Source organism: Glycine soja, chromosome 8 (genome assembly GCF_004193775.1).
Source record: "Glycine soja cultivar W05 chromosome 8, ASM419377v2, whole genome shotgun sequence".
Lineage (NCBI taxonomy): Eukaryota > Viridiplantae > Streptophyta > Magnoliopsida > Fabales > Fabaceae > Glycine > Glycine soja.
Genome location: NC_041009.1, coordinates 37536130 through 37555303, shown reverse-complemented (window position 1 = coordinate 37555303; position 19174 = coordinate 37536130). Strand labels below are relative to the sequence as shown.

At 33.5% G+C, this 19174-nt stretch overlaps 1 pseudogene; it reads left to right on the top strand.

Moving 5' to 3' along the window:
• The first annotated feature begins 465 nt into the window (after positions 1 to 465).
• Positions 466 to 11220, top strand: LOC114424139 (annotated as a pseudogene).
• The last annotated feature ends 7954 nt before the right edge of the window (positions 11221 to 19174 follow it).

Sequence of the window (19174 nt, the reverse complement as noted above, 5' to 3'; positions counted from 1 at the left end):
ACATACAAGATAATTTAGTTTTGAAAATTTAACCAATCAGCATGTCTTTTACGAAAACATCTTCGAATAAATTATCATTTTACTTCTACTATCCCATTGGGACCATTGCTATCACACTACATAATCCAAAACATATGGACCCTGGTCACCCTGCCACGAGTAGCACCATAAATATTCATGTTTATTGGTATCGAAAGGTAATCTTAATAATATTGTTCAGAAATCAGATTTTAATCGTATCATCTTTTTTTATCTTATCATGATGGAAATATTAAAAAAATGTAACATTATCATCATAATTCAACGAGCTGTGATTGTCCTGTGATTATTGGTTAATAGAAAAAGGAAAAAGTCGAATTGACAGTGAAAAGAGATGCATTATAAAAAGGAGAAAATGAAATAAACAGAACGTGTACTTTTCTTTTAGCTCTTGGTTAAGTTTCTCATCCTAGAGCTTGTTCTGCTATGGCTGGAAACGAAGAAAAGCTTAACATAGTAATATTTCCATGGCTAGCCCAAACCTTGAACTTGCCAAGCTCATTGCTCAAAAGGGTCACCATATTAGTTTCGTGTCCACCCCAAGAAACATAGAGCGTCTTCCCAAATTGTCCCCCAAACTTGACTTCATTTCATCAAATTCGTGAAGCTTCCACTACCCAAAGTGGAAAACCTTCTAGAAAACGCTGAAGCCACCACTGATGTCCCTTACAACGTCATTCAGTATCTCAAAAAAGCCTACGATGATTTGGAAGAACCCTTTGTTAAAAAATAAAATAAAAAATGAGAAATAAATAAGAAGCAAAATACAAGGTCTTTAATTAAATAACAAAATAACAGTAACAAAATAAATTTAATTGACAACACATGAATAATGCATTATAACATACAATAAGTAGAAGGAAGAAATAAACCAGGGAAAGAATTATTTATCCTGGGTTGAAACGCGCAAATACTATCCTTAGAGAGAAAACGCCTCCACTGCACAGGTAAGAAATACTGATTGCGTTCCTCTACGGTAACCCGTTGGTTTCGATTGTGTGCAGTGAAAGGATCCCCGAACCTTATGAACACCAATGCTCTTACTCTCAAGAAATAAATTTTTTCATAAGAGAAAAAATAGAAAAACTTTGAGAGAAAGGGATGAGACTCTAGCTCTGTGTGTCTTTAGAAAAGAGGATATATATATATATATATATAGACATTTATGCAATAACAAAATATGACTGTTAGAAATTAACTTATCGTTGTAAAAAACAAACGTAACAAACTAGTTGACTCATTAAAACAAAAATCTTAAGAAAATCTAAAATAAATATTTTATTTTATAAAATAAAATTAATATAAGTAATATATATTTATAAATTTTAAATTATAGCACAAATATTTACCAATATTCCCCACATAATTTAAAATTTTAAAATATATTTTCTAAAAGATAATTTGTATAAAAACATAAGAGAAAGAGCATGTGATATTGTATTTCGGTATCATGAACCTTCCGGGTTTGAGCCTTATACCTAGTGTTTATGAACTTTCACTCGAGAAAAATGTAGTGACTTAATTGGTCTTGAACTACATATTCTTTAACCGGACTTTAGTACACAATCCCTACAATATTGACATTCAATTAGGTTGTAATCAGTGGTAGCATGTTACACGGTCTTGCGCTTGTATCTTGTTTCGTGAGTGTCACTTAGAGATTAGCCCATATTTCACAATTGTGGCCCCACCACCACACTCACTAGATGAATCCTCAAAGAGTGGGTTATGACCCTCACCCCTACAATAATTGTCATCGGATTCATTAAGAGGTATTTTTTTATACCAAAAATACACATATATAAATACTTCAACCTTAATATTACCACAATTTATAATACACCTCGTCATAGGAATGAGAAATGAAACAGCTCCGCCAAATTTCATTTTAGTGTACTTTTGCCAACAAACAATTTCGTTGTTACCCGTTGAACTCCATTTATGGGATCACCAATCACACGGAGATGGGTGTCCATTGTTGTAACTAAATAATGGGCTTTAGTCCCATTCCTCTCGACGACTCAAGTACTTGTTGACACGTCAACCCTTTTGTAAGCGGATCCGTAATATTATTTTCTGACCTGAGAAATCAAATTTCTAATAGACTTATGTCTCACTCTTAAATGTCTTCTTTTTTCATTAAAATTTTTGCTAGTAACTTTTGATATAGCAACTTGACTATCACAATGCATTGGAATTGGAGGTATAGGCTTATTCAACAATGGCAAATCACATAACAAATTTTTAAGAAACTCAGCCTCACTAGTAGCAGTATCTAAAGCAATAATTTCTGCTTCCATAGTAGAACATGAAATAATAGTTTCTTTAGCAGATTTCCATGATACTGCACCACTAGCTAAAGTAAAAACATAACCATTTGTTGATTTTGTTTCATCAGAATCAGAAATCCAATCTGCATCACTAAACCCTTCAATTACTACAGGAAAACATGTATAATGAATGCCATAATTGATGGTTTCTCTTAAGTATCTAAAAACTCTTTCTAATGCAATCCAATGAGAATGATCAGGATTATTAGTATACCTTCCTAATCTACCAACTACATATGCAATGTCAGGCCTAGAGAAGTTTGTCAAATGCAATAAAGAACCGATAATTTGAGAATATTTATGTGAAGAAATTCCTTTACTCAAATTTTTCTTTAGCTTGATGGATGAGTCATAAGGAGTAGAAACATGTTTCACATCAAAATAATTAAACCTCTTCAATAACTTTTCAACATAGTGTGATTGGGTTAAAATCATGCCATCATTTTTCTTTATAAGCTTAATACCCAAAATCACATCTACAGGACCAAGGTCCTTCATATCAAAATTTCTAGACAAGAAAGACTTCACATCATTTATGAATTGCATATTACTACCAAATATCAATATGTCATCCACATACAAACATAAAATGACACATCCACTATCATCAAATTGTTTCACATACACACATTTATCACTATTATTGATTTGAAAATCATACGAAAGAACAACTTGATCAAATTTTTCGTGCCATTGCTTTGGAGCTTGTTTCAAACCATATAAAGATTTAACAAGTTTGCAAACTTTCTTTTCCTTTCCCGGTTCTACAAAGCCTTCAGGTTGGCTCATATAAATTTCTTCTTCTAATTCACCATTTAAAAAGGCAGTTTTTACATCCATTTGATAAATTTCTAAATTAAAAACACAAGCAAGTGCAATTAAGACCCTAATGGTAGTAACTTTAGAAACAAGAGAATATGTATCAAAGAAATCTACTCCTTCTATTTGTTTACACCCAATCATAAAAAGTCTTACTTTAAATTTTTCTATAGATCCATCAGTTCTTAATTTCTTTCAGAAAACCCACTTACAATCTATACTTTTACAACCAGGGGGAAGATCAGTAAGAAACCAAGTTTTATTATTTTTAAGAGAACTCATTTCATCATTAATAGCTTTTTTCCATAAAGGTGCATCAATAGACCTCATGGCCTCACCATAAGTTTTAAGATCATCTTCAAGCAAAAAAGAGCAAAATTCAGAATCAAAATCCTTAACTTTTTTAGATCTTTTACTCCTCCTAGGTTCAAACACAATGTCCTTATTAGTATTACTACAAGAAGACAAATTAGAACAAGAAGTATCACAAATAGATTTAGACAATTTATTTTTCAAAGGAAAAATATTTTCAAAGAAAGTAGCATCTCTAGATTCCATAATAGTACCATTAGAAATTTCAGACACTTCTGAATTAACTACCAAAAATCTATAAGTAGTACTATGCATATAGTATCCAACAAAAACACAGAATATGACATCCTTTTCTTATTAATGGGGATGTTTACCTTTGCTAGACATCCCCACACTTTAAGATATTTCAGGTTTGGTTCTCTTTTTCTCCATAGCTCATAAGGGGCTTTTTTCAAAATTTTTATAAGGCACTCTATTAAGAATATGACATGCAGAATACAAAGCTTCTCCCCACATATTACTTGGTAAACCAGAACTTACAAGCATAGCATTCACCATATCAAGCAATGTACGATTCTTTCTTTACGCAATACCATTAGATTGAGGAGCATACGGAGGTGTCACTTCATGAATAATACCATGCATTTCACAAAAATTACTCATGTCTAAAGATGTGTATTCTCCACCTCTATCGAAACGTAAAATTTTAATTTTTCTTTCTAATTGATTTTCTACTTCTGTTTTATATACTTTGAACTTATCAAATAATTCACTTTTGTGATTAACTAAACACACATAACAATATTCGGAGAAATCATCAATGAAAGTAATAAAATATCTCTTACCACCATGTGTTAACACATCATTACTATCACATACATCACTATGAACCAATTCAAGCAAGTTAGTTTCTCTTTTAATACATGTAGTAAAACTCTTTCTAGGTTGCTTTGCTTGAATACATGTTTCACATTTTTGTTTTAAATAAATGGAAGCCTTAGGAATAAGATTAAGAGGCATCATTCTTTTGATAGAATTCAGATTCACATGTCCAAGCCTACCATGCCACATATTAGAACATTCAACATTTGCAACAAAAGAAGAAATATTGGATATTTTATTAATAGAGTGAGACATAAGACTTAACTTAAACAAACCATCACAAATGTAGCCTTTACCAATAAAATTACCATGTCTCGTAATAACAACTCTATTGGATTCAAAAACAACCTTGTACCCTTGTTGGACTAACAAAGAAGTACTTATTAAATTTTTCCTAACATCAGAAATATGATAGACACCATCTAAAACAATAAAGTTTCTTGAAGATAGCTCTAGCTTCACTTGACCTTCTCCTAACACATGTGCCATACTCCCATTCCTCATGCTCACAGTACGTGTGCTTGATTCCTGATATAAAGAAAATAATTTTTTATCAGTACACACATGAGCATTAGCCCCGAAGTCTATAAACCAATCATTTGAGTTAAAAACACAATTTAACTCAGGGCTAGTGACATGGTACCTGTCAAATGGGGAATCAGAGGCAGCACTGGTGGTAACAACATTAGCCTAAGGTTTAGGGAAAGACGTGGGCTGGCAATGACGTTGAAAACAATTCTTAGCCAAATGATTAGCTCGCCCACAAACAAAGCAAAAAATTTCATTCCCCGAATTTTTATCCTTAGGCTTATTGTTGTTATTAAAAGCATTGTTCTTATTTTTAGAAAAGGAAGGCTTTCTACCAAATTTATTTTTGTTAAACCCATGCCTTTTGAAGGACTTAGAGAAAGGTTTGCTAGAGCTCTCAACAAGATAGGCCTTAGAGTGAGAATCAGATTTTTGCAAGTGTTTTTGAGATGAACGATGTTTATCCTTAATGTGGAGACAGACAAGCAAATCATCAAAGGTAAAACTTTCATGTTTATGTTTCAGGCTTCGAGCAAAATCAGTCCACGAAGGAGGCAATTTTGAAATCATGAAAGCCACAAGCATAATGTCAGGCAAAACGATTCCTTTCAATTTCATGTCATAAATAATGTTTTCAAATTCATGGATTTGATCTGAAATAGATTTTCCATCAATCATTTGAAATTCAATCATTTTTTCACAAGAGTAACAACTTAAACCTTTTTTAGCAGATCCATATTTCAATTCAAGTGCTTCCCATAACTTAACAAAAGTTTTGGTATGGCAAAAAATCTTATATATGTTATCAGCCAAAGCACTTAAAATGCGTCCATGACATAAAATATCTTTATCAGAAACATCATGCTTAATGGTTGCATCAGTTTGAACTATATCAGTAGAGGAAGTTGAAGTTTTTATTTCTCTTTTAGAAATCACAGAGTATAAATCCAATTCAGTGAGCCAGAATTTCATTTGTTGTTGCCAACAAAAAAAAATTTCACCCATAAATTTTTCAGGCTTACTGGAAAGGGACTTAATCATATCCATGGCGAACATTTTGATAAAATAGGATGCTACTGCAGAAAAGACTATGCAAGAAGAAAGAGAAAAATAATTTTTCTCTCTAAGACTATTAAAAAATAAAATAAAAAATGAGAAATAAATAAGAAGCAAAATGCAAAGTCTTTAATTAAATAACAAAATAAAAGTAGCAAAATGAATTTAATTGACAGCACATGAATAATGCATTATAACATACAATAAGTAGAAGGAAAAAATAAATCAGGAAAAGAATTATTTACCTTGGGTTGAAGCGCGCAAACGCTATCCTTAGAGAGAAAATGCACCTAGGTAAGAAATTCTGATTGCGCTCGTCTCCCAAGATACGACAACCCGTTGGTTTCGATTGTGTGCAGCGAAAGGATCCCCGAACCTTATGAACACCAATGCTCTTACTCTCAAGAAATAAATTTTTTTATAAGAGAAGAAATAGAAAATTTTGGGAAAAAGGGATGAGACTATAGCTCTGTGTGTCTTTAAAAAAGAGGACATATATATATATATATATATATATATATATATATATATATATATATATATATATATATATATATATATATATATAGGAATTTATGCAACAACAAAATATGACCGTTGGAAACCAACCTACAATTGTTAAAACAAACGTAACAAACTAGTTGACTCATTGAAACAAAAATCTTAAGAAAATATAAAATAAGTATTTTATTTTATAAAATAGAATTAATATAAGTAATGTATATTTATAAATTTTAAATTATAGCACAAATATTTACCAACACCCTTGACCCATTTTCTCGAATCTTCCAAAGTTGATTGGCTCTTCTATGACCTAATTTCCTTTTGGACAAGTACTCTAGCTTCTAAACTTGGTATAAAGAGCGCCTTTTACAAAATATGTACTCCACCGTGTATGGACTTCATCGGACCCCCTTTAGTTCTCATGGGTGATAATCCCCTCCAGACAAAAATGGGAGACTTCACTGTTCCTCCACTGTGGATCCCTTTTCCAACAACTGTGGCATATTGGCACTTCAAGATCATGAGAATCTTCAACATCGTTTCTGATAATGACTCGGGCATTTCTGACATATACCGATTTGGTACGGCTATCCAAAACTATGATATTGTGGTAATTAGAGGGTGTATTAAGTTCAAACCAGAGTGGTTTGAAGTGCTAGAGAACATTTACCAGAAATCGATTCTCCTAGTGGGTCAACTGATTAACACTAGATTTGAGGGCAACGAGGATATCACCACATATGGCAGTGAATGAAGGAATGGTTGGACAATCAAGAACATGAGAGTCAGGTGTATGTGGTGTTTGGATGCAAAGTGAAACCAAGGCGAGATGAAGTCATAGAGATAGCTCTAGGTTTGGAGAAATTAAAACTTCCATTTTTTTAGGTACTAAGGGTTCAACATGGACCATGGGATCAAGATGTGCTAGTGTGTTACAGTCTATGAAGCACCGACACAGGACACAACATGGACACGGACACGTGGGCACCTGTAATGTCCAAAATATAGGACACAGACACGGCTATATATATATATATATATATATATATATATATATATATATATATATATATATATAATAAAATAAAATTACATAAAATTAAATATGAGCAATAAGCATAAAAGATCTGTTGGAAATAATCTAAGTCTCACATCGGCTAAAAGTAATCCCACGTTAGAATATATAAGTGAAGGGCAACCCTCACCCCTTGAGCTAGCTTTTGAGGTTGAGTTAGGCCTTTCACATTATTCATTCTAAGATGGTATCAAAGTCAGTTCTGATCCTGGGATCACGCTTCCGCTAGTCCTTGCTTTGTGGTGACAAACGCCCACCATTTGTTGTTCATGTGCCGAGCCCAGGAAGTGCTTGGCATGAGGGGGTGTGTTGGAAATAATCCAAGTCCCACATCGACTAAAAGTAATCCCACATTAGAATATATAAGTGAGGGGCAACCATCACCCCTTGAGCTAGCTTTTGGGGTTGAGTTAGGCCTCTCACATTATTCATTCTAAGAAGATCTAAATTGAAAATCAAGATTTATATATTCATCATCATCTCAAAAGAACTTTTCCTATGATAATGAGTCTCACAAAAAATACTAAGAGACCTCATTATACAATGTGGACGCTTTCTTTCTTTACAAAAAAAAATTATAAAGCAAGATGATGAATTAGCAACTTCAAGTCTTCAAGAATTCCATAAATTAGCAATCATCATTGAAAAAAGACATCCTCTAACTCTGGTTCATTTACATAGGTTTGGTATCATCATCTTGTTCTTTAGCTTGACTAGGACTAGAAGCACTCATCTCTACAACAATTTAAAAAAAAATAAAAATCAATGTAAACAATTTCTAGGTAAAAGACAAACAAAAAAAAAACAATTTCTAATAAATGTTATTCTTGCCTTACTGGCCATGTTGTAGCTTTATTCAAAACAGGATATGATTAGAGGTAGGCAGTAATTTAAATTCTAAACCAAAAAACTATGCAAGAGCTACGAGCTTATCAACCAAATGCCACAAAATTAAGGAATGTTTGGTATTAGAAGAAAAGCAATAAATCAATAATGCTTGTTCATTATGAAGAAACTAGAAAGGACAGCGCATACCAAAAACCAAAAAAGAAACAAAAAGCAATAACATGGAAGGGAGCAGCTGAGTAAATTAGAAAAGAGAAATAGGGGAGGCGATGACGTGCAACGCATACGAAAGGCGACGACGTGCAGCAAGGGAGGCGTTTGGTTCGCTTGCAGGAAACAACAAGGAGAAGACGAAGAAGATGGGAAACAACAACTAATTTTCACTAAGCACGCGCGTGCTCTTATCAAGCACGATCTTATCAACCAAATGCCACCAAATTAAGGAATGTTTGGTATTAGAAGAAAAAAAATAAATTAATAATGCTTGTTCTTATGAAGAAACTAGAAAGGACAGCGCATACCAAAAACCAACAAAGAAACAAAAAGCAATAACACGGAAGGGAGCAGCTGAGTAAATTAGAAAAGAGAAACAGGGGAGGCGATGACATGCAGCGCTTACGAAAAGAAACAGGGAGTAGCTGAGCAAATTAGAAAAGAGAAACAAGGGCCTACCTGCGCGGGGAAATGGAGGCGACGACGTGCAGCAAGAGAGGCTTTTGGTTCGCTTGCGGGAAACAACAAGGAGAAGACAAAGAAGACGGGAAACAACAACTAATTTTCACTAAGCACGCGCGTGCTCTTATCAAGCACGATCGTGCTTCTCGAAAAACCTCCATTTTATGAAGCAAAAAAGGCACAATTCATACATCAAAACACACCCAAATTCAAAACGAATAGCACAAAGCATATGATCGCATCATGGGGAACAAAACCCCTTAATCGATTTCAAGAAAACATGCAAGAATCAAGAATTCCCAAATTTCTAGGTTTCTAACATTCAAAGCCAAACACTCAATTAAACCATTCAATTCACATCAGGACATCAATTGGCCCCTCAACCATGAGAATTTCTTAGTTATCATTGTATAGGAAAAATTAAAACACATAAATGAGTTATGAATGTACAAAAATGTGCGAAAATGAGTTCTGAACGTGGTGTCCAAATTTCAAGAAGATCCAACGGTTCAGATCGTAGTTTTACTGGGCTAGGTTTGGGTGTATGCGGGAAAAGAAAGGATTTTGGAAGAGGAAGAAGGGAGAACGAATTTGGGAGGAAGAGAGACAGCATAGAAACATATTGTAAATGTGAAAATTCACCTAATATGTCTCTATTTATAACTAGAATACTCTGAGCTCATTATTTACTTTATTTTATTATTTTATAAAAAATGAACTCTATTTTACTCTTTCATCAAATAAATAACCAATTAAAACATCCCTTTATTTTCAAAAATATCATTTTACTTTATTTATTTTCTAATACTATGAAACTCTTATTTTAATTAACAAAAACATTTTTCTCTCATTTCTTTAATTTTTAAAAACTCTATTAATTTTTAAATAAAACTATTTTATTTTGTTTAGGAAAAACGGGGTGTTATAGTTAACACCTCATATGATGGGTTTCTATTTTTGTTTTTTGGGAATGATTTTCAAATGATATGGTCTTACCATAGGTTTAATTAAATTATGTGTACAAAAACAATATCATGATTTTTTTATCAGCAAATATTAATTTGTTAGTTTTTGTTAGAAATGTCAATGAGGAATTCAAACCCACAACATTTCCCCCTCCCTTCACCCATCATCCTCATATTTAAGTCACTAAGTCAACCTTATATCCTCATCATAATCTTTTTATTATATACAAGTTTAGGTATTCCTTGTACCTCATATCTATTATATGTCCTCTTTGTTGATAAAAAGAATATATGATCTTGTGATAATAATTTTGAAGGACTAATAATAACATGGTGACAAGGGAGAAGGTGCAAATACATTACATGTAAAAGTAAAAACCTCAAAAAAGGGGGAAAGTAGGCCGACTCTTAATGTTGGTGGATTGGAGCCTGCGGTGAGGCACTCACAAAATTTAGATGGATTAGATGGATGTGGAAAACAATACCTATCAAAAAGGAATTATGCTTGTGTTGGTCTACATAAAAATGCTAATCTCCAGCCGAAAGATTAAGACAAGGCCCTTCGTGATAGAAGAACATAACTGACACTTGAAGAACCTGAGAGTATGGTGTATGTGATTGTGACGTTTGGAAGCAAAGCGAAACAAAGTCAAGATTAAGTCACAAAGATAACTCTAGGTTTGGAGAAATTGAATGTTCCATTTTTTTAGGTACTAAGGGTTCAATGTGGACCATGGGATCAAGATGTGTTACAGTTACTAGAAGGGTTTGAGGAGCAAACTAAAGGGTGTGGAATAGTGTGCACCAGTTGGGCACCACAATTGAAGATATTGAGCCATATGCATGTAGAAATTGGTGGGTTTTTGACTCACTCTGGTTGGACCTCCGTGGTGGAGGTTGTTCAAAATGAGAAACCTCTAGTTCTATTAACATTTCTTGCATACCAAGGATTGATTGCAAGACTGTTGGAAGAAAAGAAGATGGGTATTTGATTCCTTGGGATGAACTAGATGGATCTCTTACGAGTGATGTAGTTGCGGACTCAATAAGGCTGGTTATGGTTGAGAATGAAGGAAGGATCTACAGGGAAAAAATTAAAGAGGTGAAGGATTTATTTGTCAATGTTGACAGTCAAGAAAGGTATATCGATGAATTGCTACACTACCTTAGGAGGAGTCTTTATAATTGATAATCTTGTTGTTGTTGGTTCTACTTGAGCCTATGTTGAATTTGTTGTCAAAAAAATATAACATGGTCTTATCATGGTTTGTGTGGCTCATAACAAAAAGAACATTATCATCAACGACAAGGAAGTATGTAATAGACACAAAGTTTAAATCATGCTCATGGTTAACACGTCATATGCAGGGTTTCTCTTTTTTTTTCTTTTGAATGGTTTTCCATTGATATGATGTGTACGAAAACAATGTCATAATATTTTTATTGTATATGTATATGGGTTTAGCTATTCTTTGCACCTTGTATCTATTAAATGCCCTCTTTGTTGATAAAAACAATACATGGCCTTGTGATAATAATTTTGAAGGACGAGTAATAAAGGGACCAAACTTTTGTGACATGATGTTGGGGGTGTTTATTGATCCAAATTAACACAATAAACCAAATGATCCGAACCGATGATTTCTTTTCTTGTTTGGGTCTAACTCGAACCAAAAATATTAAAACTAGATGTTGATTGGCTCAGGTATTGAATTTACATTTTCAAACTCAATCCAATCAAAATTGAACTAATTATATTTCTATTATTATTTTTATTATAGTTTTTAATGCCTATAATAATGTCAGTTATTGTTGTTGTCTTGCTTTTATATATATATATATATATATATATATATATATATATATATATATATATATATATATATATATATATATTTAATGTTTGTAGCAATGTAACTTATTGCTTGTGACAACTATATTTTTATTTATGATCAAATCAATAAATCATGTTATTTTTATAATTTTTACTATTATTTAGTTGGTGTAAGTCAATTACACTCAAATATGTGGTTTACATTCTTTTCGGACAACATTATCGGTCAATTTTAGAATAAAACCATGTAATTTTTTTTTTCCAAAACAGATTTTTGGTTCAACAGCAACATCACTTCCGCCTCATTAACGGGAACATGGCAGCAACAAAGATCTGCATGTGCAATCAAGTAGCCATTGTCTCGATCATAGCTACCAACCAGGGGATTGGGTTTGGCTTCAACTCAACTCATATTGTCATACCACAGTTTATGTCAGAAAATAAAATAAAATAAAATAAATGAGAAGAAGATGCAAAGCCTTAAACTAAATAACAAAATAACAAGCAAAGTAAATTTAGAATATGACAGAACATGGATTAACAATGCAATATAACATATAATAAGCACAAATGAAAATAATTTTGAGGGAGAAATTTTAAATAACCTCGGTTGAAGCGCACAAACACTATCCTTAGAGAGAAAACACCCTCATTGCACTAGTAGCAAAATTTAATTGTGCTCCTCTCCCAAGATACGAAAACCTGTTGGTTCTGATCATGTGCAACGAAAAGATCCTCTAACCTTTTGAACATCAATGTTCTTGCTCTAAAAAAAAATTATAAGAAAAGGAAGAGAAAAAATTTAGAAAAAAATGCAAATTGTTTTTTCTGATTGTGTCTTTTGACTAAAGAAGAGAGATATATATAGACATAGATTCCCTTATGCAACAACACAAAACTACACACCTAGTGAACGTTGGAAACCAACGTGCAGACAAAAAAACAAACAAACATAACAAACATGTAACAAACCAAATTGACTCACTAAAAGCAAAATCCTAAAAGATATGAATTCTAGTTTTATGTAACAGATTCTAAAACAAATATCTTATTTTATAAAAAAATTAATATAAGTAATATATTTTATAAATTTTAAATTATAAAACAAATATTTACTAACAGTTTGGGATCATGGTTACGAGAAACTTTCAAAACAATACTTTTAAGGTGGTTCACGTTATCAGGTTCGTCACATACTAGTTGGCTTTACAGGAGGGAGCTCGCATCCACCTGTTTTTTCATGTGTCCAAACTTAAACCCTTATAAGCGGATCATTCTACTCAGATTCTGCCACTTACTTCTTCTGTTTTAAGCACCTTAATTGAACCACCACACACTTCCTTCGGATAAAGGAGATTTCCCTTAGTTGTTGGTACATTGGGACGGTCTTTCGGCTTTAGAGCCAACGTGGGAAGACAACGAGACTTTCGTTAAGACTTATCCTGCTTTTAACCTTGTGGAAAAGGTTGTTTTAGAAGGGGAGGGTAATGATACGTTGTTAAGGGAAACATCAAGCCCAAATGAGGTAATGGAGGACAATGCTCGTTATAGGCCTGCCAATGAAAGTGAGTCCACAATAGCAATGCCTCAAAGATTGAAAACAATTCCTTTTTGGAGAAAAGTTTATGTTTAAGCCATGTTGACTGTGGTTGTATGACTCCTCAGAAAGTTTTAGACTCTCAGCACCCATTTGAACGTATGCAATTCTATTATCAGCATTTCAGTCAGTTATGATGTAATCATCGGACTAGTGCCACTTGGCCTAGATCTGTGACGATAAGATTCTATCTTATATTGCAATGTTGAATGAAAATAAGGTAGGGAATTTGTAACAGACGTCCCTTTACTTCCTTTAAATAAATAAATAAATAAAATAAGATTAGGTCATCAATTCCCTCACTATATAAATTAACTTTTAACCCATAGCAGTTTTTACAAAAACACATTCCGTTTATTTTTTCTTCTTCGGACGCACAAGAATCCTAATAGAACAACCAGAGGAGGAGCCAAAGATAAAAGTTAATTTAAGGTATTCTTTTCGTTACTCTACTGTATGATTTTCTTTAGATGCTTATCACATTTTATCCTTTTTGCCAAAGATAAATTCTATCAGATTATATTTTATTCCTGAAATAATTCTAAAAATAAAATTGTGATTAATTTTCCATGATGATGGTGCAGTACTCAAAATCAAAGTGTTGTGTTGTTTCTCATTGTTGGATTTTCATGACTTCGTTGAAATGCATTTAGGATATACATATGTGTGGGTGTGTGTGTATTTATGTTAATGTTTTTAGTATATTAATTACTTATATATATATATATATATATATATATATATATTTAGTATTACATGTAATTGTACAGTGGTATGTTATATATATTTGTAGATAAGTCTTGAAGTCATATGTGTTATGTTATTATTATTATACATATTTATCTAATTGTTAAGTATACTTTGTAATTAGTTAAATTGTAGACATGAGATATGGTTGTGAATGAGTGTGTAATTAATACTTAAAGTGATATTACTTGTCTTGTGAGCTATGAGTTGTACAATGATCCTAAAGGGTTAAACTGTAGTGCAACTTGTTAAATGTGTTTGAAATGTAAGTGTGAGGTCGTGTGTATTGTATAATTCATAAACAGTGTCTATGTGCAAAAATTGTTTTAGAGGTTGGACCTGAATCAGGAAGGTGAGGCCCAAACAGATTCTTTGGAGTCTAGGCCTTGGGGGTAAAGACACTCAGTTTGAGTGCTCCTTTAAGCCTATGTTGATCCTATGTGGTTGGAGCATTCTCGCAAAACAGAGTAACCTTGACTAGTCACCTTATGATTTTACTTAGTGAGGGTGACCTAACATACCCATTGTATGGTGTGTCTTGTTATGTACTCCTAAGCGTCCTAATGTGGCTTTTCACTACCATGATACCATATTGTATATAGGCTTAAGTCTTAGTATAATTGTTACATAACACGTGTGAATTGTTTATTATGAAATCGATGAGTGTTGTTATGCCTTGATTGAGTGTGTGATTCATGGGTCATGTGATGGGTGATTGAAATATGAAATTTAAATAACAAAGTGTTGAAATAACATGGATTGAATTAAGTTGAGTTATGTTATAAATAGTTGTATAATGTATTTTTGCTTATGCTTTTATTTATCCGTATTTTATTTAGAAATGTGATAACTCACTCCCGATGTGTGTCTGTGTTTGGGTTGATTGCCATTTTGTTACAGGTGAGCCAGCAAATGATGAGTTTCATGCTGAAGATGGAGAAACTTAGCCTGTGATAGGGATATGCTAACTGTGACATAGGGGCATAGGATTTTACTTCATATGTTATAATTTTGTGAATGATATAATTGTGTTATGTTTTATGTTTTAGTTTTTTATATATATTTATTCAGAATGGACGGTCTTATTTTGAGTCGGGATAACTTTATCTTTTATTCGAACAATTTCTACTATGATTTCACTAAGCGGATGTGAACCTTTTACCCTTTTGAATTGATTTAAATTAAATGTGTTTTAAAAAAATAATTAATTCCGTATGGTTTTCTTTCCTTTTATTATTATGTGTTTAAAAACTTTTAAATAAATTCTGTATGATTTTATTTTCTTTTATTATTTATTTATATTTGTGAGGGTAGAGGGTGCCATAGAATTGACATTTGAACTCTTTCTTAGCTAATTCTTACCCTTGGAGTCCCTCCTACTCAAAAGGAGAATTTTTATCCCAATTCACTATACCATTGGTGCTTTCATTGGCCACCATGCCTCCCTCTAAAGCTAAGGACCTTTTGAACCAATGTCTCACTCAGATGAAGAACCTTCAGCTCCATATAGATAACCAATATTCCTCCATGGCCGCTGAGTTAGTCACATAAAGGTTGTCAACATAGGTATTAAATAAATTGATGATAATGTTTTCATTTAATTTGAACATTATAAAATAATCAATTTCTGTTGATCATGGGTTGAACATGTGAAGCTCCTTGTAACGAGCTTCAAAAAGAAACTCTTCAACAATGACTCTCATATCTTTTGCTTCACTTTTTCCTTGAGCAACGAGCATTTCCTGAAAAATTCATGGTAAAGCATGATACATGTTTAGTAATGAATATTATGCTAAATCCAATTTGTAGGTTTTTTTTTCTTATCAACATTATTAACTAAAAACTTTGACATTAAAAAGGAAATTATCATGTTATATAAAAAAAAAATTCAACTTATTTGTTCTTTTCATCATTAGCATACATTTCTTAATATTTCAACAGAATTTATGAGGAAAGAACATTTTGAAAAGTGAAGAAAAATACAAAAAATATCCAAAGTGAGAGCACTCACGGCAGCTTCTGCCTTTTTGCTTTTATCATTGGGTAGAACCATTTGTTGAAAAATTTAGCAATATTTAATAAAATAATTGAACAGTAATGAAAATGATGAAACATTTAAAAATGCCCCGAATGGGTTGAACATGTGAAAATTGAATAGTAATGAAAATGATGAATCATTTAAAAATATGTATACTCCACTTTTTGCATATGACTAATTATGAGTATATTTTTTTGGGTAAATTATATAAGAATTTGTAATTTTTCTCTTGTAATTTTTTGTTTTTGAGAAAATAATTGTTAAATGAATATCATTTAAGTTTTTTTTTGCAGAGAATATTAAAATTGATGGATTTATGATGCTTAGTGAGTAAAATAAAGTCCAAGAAAACATAAATAATTAAGGAAAATAAGACAAATTAAGGAAAGAAAACTAATTAAGGAAAATAGAGCTAATTACGGAGAAAAGAATAATTAAGGAAAACATGACTAATTAAGGAAAGTAAAGGCGGGCTTAGTGCAAGAAGTCCGCTAATCTGCACCTATAAAAGAAGAAGAGAGAATAAGTAAAAGACACACAGAAGTTCCAAGAGAATACAATGCCAGCATTCTTTGACTTTGGCAATGAGGAGCTCAGCAAGATCCCTGTATGGGTTAAACTCAGAAATCTACCTCTAGAGCTTTGGAACCCTCAAGCCTTAGGGAAAATCCTGTCCAAGATTGGTTCACCCATTCGATCTGACCATCTTACTGCTCCTAAGGGGTCTATTTCTTTTGCTAGAGCTTTAGTTGAGGTTGATGCTTCTTTGGAGCTCATCGATGAAGTGCGATGTAGACTTCTTGCAGGGAAGACTTTTGTGCAAAAGACTGAGTATGAAAATAGACCTTCTTTTTGCACTCACTGCAAGATGATTGGGCACCGCCTCACTAATTGTAAAACTGTCACTGCAAATAAGCCTGTTCTCATCACAGCCTGCCCCACCTTGAATCAGCCACAAGTGGGTGATTCAACAATGCCTCCATATACCAATACAGCAGGCCCCTTTGATAATCCAAAGAATGTCCAGACTAATCTGTCTGTCCCTCCTCACAGAAAACATGTTCTGGTTGCAAATCATGTTCCTGTCCTTTAGAATTCTTCTGACCTCAAAGAAACAGGGAACACTGAGTTGGATGATCCTATAGAAGAGGGGTTTGTTCAGGTGAAAACAAAACACCAGAAAAAAGGTAAAAAAGTGTCACTCATAAAGACAACCCGTATTGAGGATATGCAAGCTGATGTCCAAAGAGGAAGAAATCATAAAGTTGTAACTAGGGTCGAGGAGGCTTCCTCCCGTCCGAATCCATGATCATTGTCTCTTGGAACATCAGAGGCTTTAATTTGCCTCTGAAGCATCATGCGATGCAGAGCTTCCTTCGCTGCAAGGAAATTAACGTCATGGCTGTGTTGGAAACAAAGTTGAATAAGACTTCAGTTGAGGAAATCATGAGAAGAAAGTTTGGTGACTGACACTTCACCCATAACTTCGCTTCTCATAATGCTGGCAGAATTCTTATCCTCTGGAAGCAGGATAAGATTCATCTTTCTGTTTTGGAGTCAAATGCCCAATTGATTCATTGTGCTATTGATTGTAAAACCATAGCCAAGCGCTTTCAGGTTTCATTCATCTATGGTCTTCACTCCATTATGGCAAGAAGATCTCTTTGGATAAATCTGAATAGTATCAATGCTAATATGAATTGCCACTGGCTCCTCATTGGTGACTTCAACTCCATTCTGTCTCCCACCGACCGTTTCAATAGAGCTGAGCCCAATGCTTATGAGTTGCAAGATTTTGTTGATTGCTATTCTGACCTGGGGTTGGGGAGCATCAACACTCATGGCCCCTTGTACACGTGGACTAATGGTGTGACACCCTCTACCCCTCACATATATACTAATAAGGAAAAATAAAATTCAAATATCAATTAAAAGTATTTTTAAAACATTTTTTTTACAAGTCTTTCAAAGGGGAAAAAGGCTCACATTCATTTTCTTCTACATCATATTCAAACTTGTCCAAATAAATAATAAAGTATTCTCGACTCAAACAAAGTCGTCTAAGCTTCATACAATTAATATAGAACCTATATCCTAATGTCACATCCTATCAGAGCGTTGTGTTCCCGTGTCCTCTAGCATGAGGTTCTTCATAGTCATCCACCTATTCATCTGCTCCCCCGAACACAAGTTCAAGATCATCACAGGATCCAAACACAACAACACAAAGGGAGTGAGTTATCACATTCCTAGCTAATAGAGAAACAAGACAATTAAATATACATATTATATAAATGAGATACCACTTGCTTAAACATAGCTCACGTAACTTTACCACTTCGCCATTCAAAATTCACTTTTCAATCATCAATCACATTACACAAGAATCACACGCTCTGATCAAGACATAATAACACATCAATTAGCAAGCATATGCAACAGTTATGCTAAGACTCAATCCTATATGCAATGTGGTACCATGTCAGTGAAAAACCACCCTGGGGCGCTTAGGAGTACATAACAGGACACACCACACCATGGGTTTGTCAGGTCACTCTCACTAAGTAAGATCATAGGGAGACCAGTCAGGGTCACGATGTTTTGCGAGAATGCTCCAACCATATGGGATCAGCATAGGCTTAAAGGAGCACTCAAACCCGATGACCCCCAAGGCCTACACTCCGAAGAGTCCGTCAGGGCCTCTCCCTCCTGATTCAGGTCCAACCCCTAAAATCATTTTAGCACACAGACACTGCTAGTGAATTATACAATACCCACGACCTCACACTCGTGTCTTAAACACGTACAACATATTGCGCTACAATTTAACACTGGTTCCTAAATAGGAACCTACACTTTCTCTTTAACACTGGTTCCTAAATAGGAAACCTACACTTTCTCTTTAACATTGCGCATTTACACTTTTC